Source organism: Scyliorhinus torazame, chromosome 16 (genome assembly GCF_047496885.1).
Source record: "Scyliorhinus torazame isolate Kashiwa2021f chromosome 16, sScyTor2.1, whole genome shotgun sequence".
Lineage (NCBI taxonomy): Eukaryota > Metazoa > Chordata > Chondrichthyes > Carcharhiniformes > Scyliorhinidae > Scyliorhinus > Scyliorhinus torazame.
The window spans coordinates 75,516,881-75,524,305 of NC_092722.1; positions in this window are offsets into that span (position 1 = coordinate 75,516,881).

Genomic DNA, 7,425 nt, shown 5'->3' on the forward strand with positions numbered 1-7,425 from the left:
CGTCTCTCTATCCCCCCGTCTCTCTATCTCCCCCCCCCCGTCTCTCTATCTCCCCCCCCCGTCTCTCTATCTCCCCCCCCGTCTCTCTATCTCCCCCCCCGTCTCTCTATCCCCCCGTCCTCTCTATTCCCCCGTCTCTCTATCCCCCTGTATCTCTATCCCCCCGTCTCTCTATCCCCCCGTCTCTCTATCCCCCCCGTCTCTCTATCCCCCCCCGTCTCTCTATCCCCCCCCCGTCTCTCTATCCCTCCCCCCCCCCCGTCTCTCTATCCCCCCCCGTCTCTCTATCCCCCCCGTCTCTCTATCCCCCCCCCGTCTCTCTATCCCCCCCGTCTCTCTATCCCCCCCCCGTCTCTCTATCCCCCCCCGTCTCTCTATCCCCCCCCCCGCTCTCTCTGTCCCCCCCCCGTCTCTCTATCCCCCCCCCGTCTCTCTATCCCCCCCGTCTCTCTATCCCCCCCCGTCTCTCTATCCCCCCCGTCTCTCTATCCCCCCCGTCTCTCTATCCCCCCCCGTCTCTCTATCCCCCCCCGTCTCTCTATCCCCCCCCGTCTCTCTATCCCCCCCCGTCTCTCTATCCCCCCCCGTCTCTCTATCCCCCCCCCGTCTCTCTATCCCCCCCCCGTCTCTCTATCCCCCCCCCCGTCTCTCTATCCCCCCCCCGTCTCTCTATCCCCCCCCGTCTCTCTATCCCCCCCGTCTCTCTATCCCCCCCCGTCTCTCTATCCCCCCCGTCTCTCTATCCCCCCCCGTCTCTCTATCCCCCCCCGTCTCTCTATCCCCCCCCGTCTCTCTATCCCCCCCGTCTCTCTATCCCCTCCCCCGTCTCTCTATCCCCCCCCGTCTCTCTATCCCCCCCCCGTCTCTCTATCCCCCCCCGTCTCTCTATCCCCCCCCGTCTCTCTATCCCCCCCCGTCTCTCTATCCCCCCCCCGTCTCTCTATCCCCCCCCGTCTCTCTATCCCCCCCCCGTCTCTCTATCCCCCCCCGTCTCTCTATCCCCCCCCGTCTCTCTATCCCCCCCCGTCTCTCTATCCCCCCCCGTCTCTCTATCCCCCCCGTCTCTCTATCCCCCCCCGTCTCTCTATCCCCCCCCGTCTCTCTATCCCCCCCCGTCTCTCTATCCCCCCCGTCTCTCTATCCCCCCCCGTCTCTCTATCCCCCCCGTCTCTCTATCCCCCCGTCTCTCTATCCCCCCCCGTCTCTCTATCCCCCCCCGTCTCTCTATCCCCCCCCCGTCTCTCTATCCCCCCCCGTCTCTCTATCCCCCCCCGTCTCTCTATCCCCCCCCGTCTCTCTATCCCCCCCCGTCTCTCTATCCCCCCCCGTCTCTCTATCCCCCCCCGTCTCTCTATCCCCCCCCGTCTCTCTATCCCCCCCCGTCTCTCTATCCCCCCCCCGTCTCTATCCCCCCCCGTCTCTCTATCCCCCCCCGTCTCTCTATCCCCCCCCGTCTCTCTATCCCCCCCCGTCTCTCTATCCCCCCCCCGTCTCTCTATCCCCCCCCCGTCTCTCTATCCCCCCCCGTCTCTCTATCCCCCCCCCCGTCTCTCTATCCCCCCCCGTCTCTCTATCCCCCCCCGTCTCTCTATCCCCTACCCCCCCCGTCTCTCTATCCCGACTCTCCGTCTCTCTATCCCTCCCCCGTCTCTCTATCCCCCCCCCGTCTCTCTATCCCCCCCGTCTCTCTATCCCCCCCGTCTCTCTATCCCCCCCCGTCTCTCTATCCCCCCCCCGTCTCTCTATCCCCCCCGTCTCTCTATCCCCCCCGTCTCTCTATCCCCCCCGTCTCTCTATCCCCCCCCGTCTCTCTATCCCCCCCGTCTCTATCCCCCCGTCTCTCTATCCCCCCCGTCTCTCTATCCCCCCCGTCTCTCTATCCCCCCCGTCTCTCTATCCCCCCCGTCTCTCTATCCCCCCCCGTCTCTCTATCCCCCCCCTCTCTCCCTCTCTATCTCCCCCCCCCGTCTCTCTATCCCCCCCGTCTCTCTATCCCCCCCGTCTCTCTATCCCCCCCGTCTCTCAATCCCCCCCGTCTCTCTATCCCCCCCCCCCGTCTCTCTATCCCCCCCGTCTCTCTATCCCCCCCGTCTCTCTATCCCCCCCGTCTCTCTATCCCCCCCCGTCTCTCTATCCCCCCCGTCTCTCTATCCCCCCCGTCTCTCTATCCCCCCGTCTCTCTATCCCCCCCCGTCTCTCTATCCCCCCCGTCTCTCTATTCCCCCCCCCGTCTCTCTATTCCCCCCCCCCGTCTCTCTATTCCCCCCCCCGTCTCTCTATCCCCCGGTCTCTCCCCCGTCTCTCTATCCCCCCCGTCTCTCTATCCCCCCCGTCTCTCTATCCCCCCCATCTCTCTATCCCCCCCGTCTCTCTATCCCCCCGTCTCTCTATCCCCCCGTCTCTCTATTCCCCCCCCGTCTCTATCCCCCGTCTCTCCCCCGTCTCTCTATCCCCCCCGTCTCTCTATCCCCCCCCGTCTCTCTATCCCCCCCCCCGTCTCTCTATCCCCCCCCCGTCTCTCTATCCCCCCCCCCGTCTCTCTATCCCCCCCCCGTCTCTCTATCCCCCCCCGTCTCTCTATCCCCCCGCCGTCTCTCTATCCCCCCGCCGTCTCTCTATCCCCCCGCGTCTCTCTATCCCCCCGCCGTCTCTCTATCCCCCCGCCGTCTCTCTATCCCCCCGCCGTCTCTCTATCCCCCCGCCGTCTCTCTATCCCCCCGCCGTCTCTCTATCCCCCCGCCGTCTCTCTATCCCCCCGCCGTCTCTCTATCCCCCCGCCGTCTCTCTATCCCCCCGCCGTCTCTCTATCCCCCCGCCGTCTCTCTATCCCCCCGCCGTCTCTCTATCCCCCCGCCGTCTCTCTATCCCCCCGCCGTCTCTCTATCCCCCCGCCGTCTCTCTATCCCCCCCGCCGTCTCTCTATCCCCCCGCCGTCTCTCTATCCCCCCGCCGTCTCTCTATCCCCCCGCCGTCTCTCTATCCCCCCGCCGTCTCTCTATCCCCCCGCCGTCTCTCTATCCCCCCGCCGTCTCTCTATCCCCCCGCCGTCTCTCTATCCCCCCGCCGTCTCTCTATCCCCCCGCCGTCTCTCTATCCCCCGCCGTCTCTCTATCCCCCCGCCGTCTCTCTATCCCCCCGCCGTCTCTCTATCCCCCCGCCGTCTCTCTATCCCCCCGCCGTCTCTCTATCCCCCCGCCGTCTCTCTATCCCCCCGCCGTCTCTCTATCCCCCGCCGTCTCTCCCCCGCCGTCTCTCTATCCCCCCCGCCGTCTCTCTATCCCCGTACCCCGCCGTCTCTCTATCCCCCCGCCGTCTCTCTATCCCCCCGCCGTCTCTCTATCCCCCCGCCGTCTCTCTATCCCCCCCGCCGTCTCTCTATCCCCCCGCCGTCTCTCTATCCCCCCGCCGTCTCTCTATCCCCCCCGCCGTCTCTCTATCCCCCCGCCGTCTCTCTATCCCCCCCGCCGTCTCTCTATCCCCCCCGTCTCTCTATCCCCCCCTCTCTCTATCCCCCCGTCTCTCTATCCCCCCGTCTCTCTATCCCCCCCCCGTCTCTCTATCCCCCCCCGTCTCTCTATCCCCCCCCGTCGTCTCTATCCCCCCGCCGTCTCTCTATCCCCCCGCCGTCTCTCTATCCCCCCCGCCGTCTCTCTATCCCCCCGCCGTCTCTCTATCCCCCCGCCGTCTCTCTATCCGCCCCGTCTCTCTATCCCCCCCGTCTCTCTATCCCCCCCGTCTCTCTATCCCCCCCGTCTCTCTATCCCCCCCGTCTCTCTATCCCCCCCGTCTCTCTATCCCCCCCGTCTCTCTATCCCCCCCGTCTCTCTATCCCCCCCGTCTCTCTATCCCCCCGTCTCTCTATCCCCCCCGTCTCTCTATCACCCCCGTCTCTCTATCCCCCCCGTCTCTCTATCCCCCCGTCTCTCTATCCCCCCCGTCTCTCTATCCCCCCGTCTCTCTATCCCCCCCGTCTCTCTATCCCCCCGTCTCTCTATCCCCCCCGTCTCTCTATCCCCCCCGTCTCTCTATCCCCCCCGTCTCTCTATCCCCCCCGTCTCTCTATCCCCCCCGTCTCTCTATCCCCCCCGTCTCTCTATCCCCCCCCCGTCTCTCTATCCCCCCCGTCTCTCTATCCCCCCCGTCTCTCTATCCCCCCCGTCTCTCTATCCCCCCCGTCTCTCTATCCCCCCCCGTCTCTCTATCCCCCCCCGTCTCTCTATCCCCCCCCCGTCTCTCTATCCCCCCCCCGTCTCTCTATCCCCCCCCCGTCTCTCTATCCCCCCCGTCTCTCTATCCCCCCGTCTCTCTATCCCCCCCGTCTCTATCCCCCCCCGTCTCTCTATCCCCCCCGTCTCTCTATCCCCCCCGTCTCTCTATCCCCCCCGTCTCTCTATCCCCCCCGTCTCTCTATCCCCCCCGTCTCTCTATCCCCCCCGTCTCTCTATCCCCCCCGTCTCTCTATCCCCCCCGTCTCTCTATCCCCCCCCGTCTCTCTATCCCCCCGTCTCTCTATCCCCCCCGTCTCTCTATCCCCCCGTCTCTCTATCCCCCCCGTCTCTCTATCCCCCCCCGTCTCTCTATCCCCCCCGTCTCTCTATCCCCCCCCGTCTCTCTATCCCCCCCCGTCTCTCTATACCCCCCCGTCTCTCTATCCCCCCCCGTCTCTCTATCCCCCCCGTCTCTCTATCCCCCCCGTCTCTCTATCCCCCCCGTCTCTCTATCCCCCCCGTCCCTCTATCCCCCCCGTCTCTCTATCCCCCCCGTCTCTCTATCCCCCCCCGTCTCTCTATCCCCCCCGTCTCTCTCTATCCCCCCCCCCCGTCTCTCTGTCCCCCCCCCCCGTCTCTCTGTCCCCCCCCCCGTCTCTATCCCCCCCCCCGTCTCTCTGTCCCCCCCCCGTCTCTCTATCCCCCCCCCCCCCGTCTCTCTATCCCCCCCCCCATCTCTCTACCCCCCCCCCCCCGTCTCTCTATCCCCCCCCGTCTCTCTATCCCCCCCGTCTCTCTATCCCCCCCGTCTCTCTATCCCTCCCGTCTCTCTATCCCCCCCCGTCTCTCTATCCCCCCCCGTCTCTCTATCCCCCCCCCCGTCTCTCTGTCCCCCCCCCCCGTCTCTCTGTCCCCCCCCCCGTCTCTCTGTCCCCCCCCCGCTCTCTCTATCCCCCCCCCCGTCTCTCTATCCCCCCCCCCCGTCTCTATCCCCCCCCCCATCTCTCTACCCCCCCCCCCCCTCTCTCTACCCCCCCTGTCTCTCTATCCCCCTCCCCCTGTCTCTCTATCCCCCCCCCGTCTCTCTATCCCCCCCCCCGTCTCTCTATCCCCCCCGTCTCTCTAACCCCCCCCATCTCTCTATCCCCCCCCCTCTCTCTATCCCCCCCCCCGTCTCTCTATCTCCCCTCCCCCCGTCTCTCTATCTCCCCCCCGTCTCTCTATCTCCCCCCCCCCGTCTCTCTATCTCCCCCCCCCCCCCCGTCTCTCTATCTCCCCACCCCCCATCTCTCTATCTCCCCCCCCCCCCCAGTCTCTCTATCCCTCCCCCGTCTCTCTATCCCCCCACGTCTCTCTATCTCCCCCCCCCTCTCCCCCCCGTCTCTCTATCTCCCCCCCGTCTCTCTATCCCCCCCCGTCTCTCTATCCCCCCCGATCTCTCTATCCCCTCCCCGTCTCTCTATCCCCCCCGTCTCTCTACCTCTCCCCCCCCGTCTCTCTACCGTCTCTCCCCCCCCGTCTCTCTACCTCCCCCCCCCCGTCTCTCTATCCCCCCCGTCTCTCTATCCCCCCCAGTCTCTCTATCCCCCCCGTCTCTCTATCCCCCCCGTCTCTCTATCCCCCCCGTCTCTCTATCCCCCCCCGTCTCTCTATCCCCCCCGCTCTCTCTATCCCCCCCCCGTCTCTCTATCCCCCCCGTCTCTCTATCCCCCCCCGTCTCTCTATCCCCCCCCGTCTCTCTATCCCCCCCGTCTCTCTATCCCCCCCGTCTCTCTATCCCCCCCAGTCTCTCTATCCCCCCGTCTCTCTCTATCCCCCCCGTCTCTCTATCCCCCCCGTCTCTCTATCCCCCCCGTCTTCTATCCCCCCCCGTCTCTCTATCCCCCCCCGTCTCTCTATCCCCCCCGTCTCTCTCATCCCCCCCCGTCTCTCTATCCCCCCCGTCTATCTATCCCCCCCCGTCTCTCTATCCCCGTCTCCTCCCCCCGTCTCTCTATCCCCCCCCCGTCTCTCTCTATCCCCCCCCCGTCTCTCTATCCCCCCCCGTCTCTCTATCCCCCCCCCGTCTCTCTATTCCCCCCCTTCTCTCTATCCCCCCCGTCTCTCTATCCCCCCCCGTCTCTCTATTCCCCCCCTTCTCTCTATCCCCCCCGTCTCTCTATCCCCCCCCGTCTCTCTATCCCCCCCCGTCTCTCTATCCCCCCCCGTCTCTCTATTCCCCCCCCGTCTCTATCCCCCCCGTCTCTCTATCCCCCCCCCGTCTCTCTATCCCCCCCCCGTCTCTCTATCCCCCCCCCGTCTCTCTATCCCCCCCCGTCTCTCTATCCCCCCCCCGTCTCTCTATCCCCCCCCGTCTCTCTATCCCCCCCCCGTCTCTCTATCCCCCCCCGTCTCTCTATCCCCCCCCGTCTCTCTATCCCCCCCCCGTCTCTCTATCCCCCCCCCGTCTCTCTATCCCCCCCCCGTCTCTCTATCCCCCCCCCGTCTCTCTATCCCCCCCGTCTCTCTATCCCCCCCCGTCTCTCTATCCCCCCCCCGTCTCTCTATCCCCCCCCCGTCTCTCTATCCCCCCCCCCGTCTCTCTGTCCCCCCCCCCGTCTCTCTGTCCCCCCCCCCGTCTCTCTATCCCCCCCCCGTCTCTCTATCCCCCCCCCGTCTCTCTATCCCCCCCCCGTCTCTCTATCCCCCCCCCCATCTCTCTACCCCCCCCCCCCCCCCCCGTCTCTCTACTCTCCCCCTGTCTCTCTATCCCCCCCCCTGTCTCTCTATCCCCCCCCGTCTCTCTATCCCCCCCCCGTCTCTCTATCCCCCCCGTCTCTCTAACCCCCCCCATCTCTCTATCCCCCCCCGTCTCTCTATCCCCCCCCCCGTCTCTCTATCTCCCCCCCGTCTCTCTATCTCCCCCCCGTCTCTCTATCTCCCCCCCCCCCGTCTCTCTATCTCCCCCCCCCCCGTCTCTCTATCTCCCCCCCCCCCCATCTCTCTATCTCCCCCCCCCCCCCCATCTCTCTATCCCTCCCCTCTCTCTATCCCCCACGTCTCTCTATCTCCCCCCCCCCCCCCCGTCTCTCTATCTCCCCCCGTCTCTCTATCCCCCCCCGTCTCTCTATCCCCCCCATCTCTCTATCCCTCCCCGTCTCTCTATCCCCCCCGTCTCTCTACCTCTCCCCCCCCGTCTCTCTACCTCTCCCCCCCCCGTCTCTACCTCCCCCCCCCC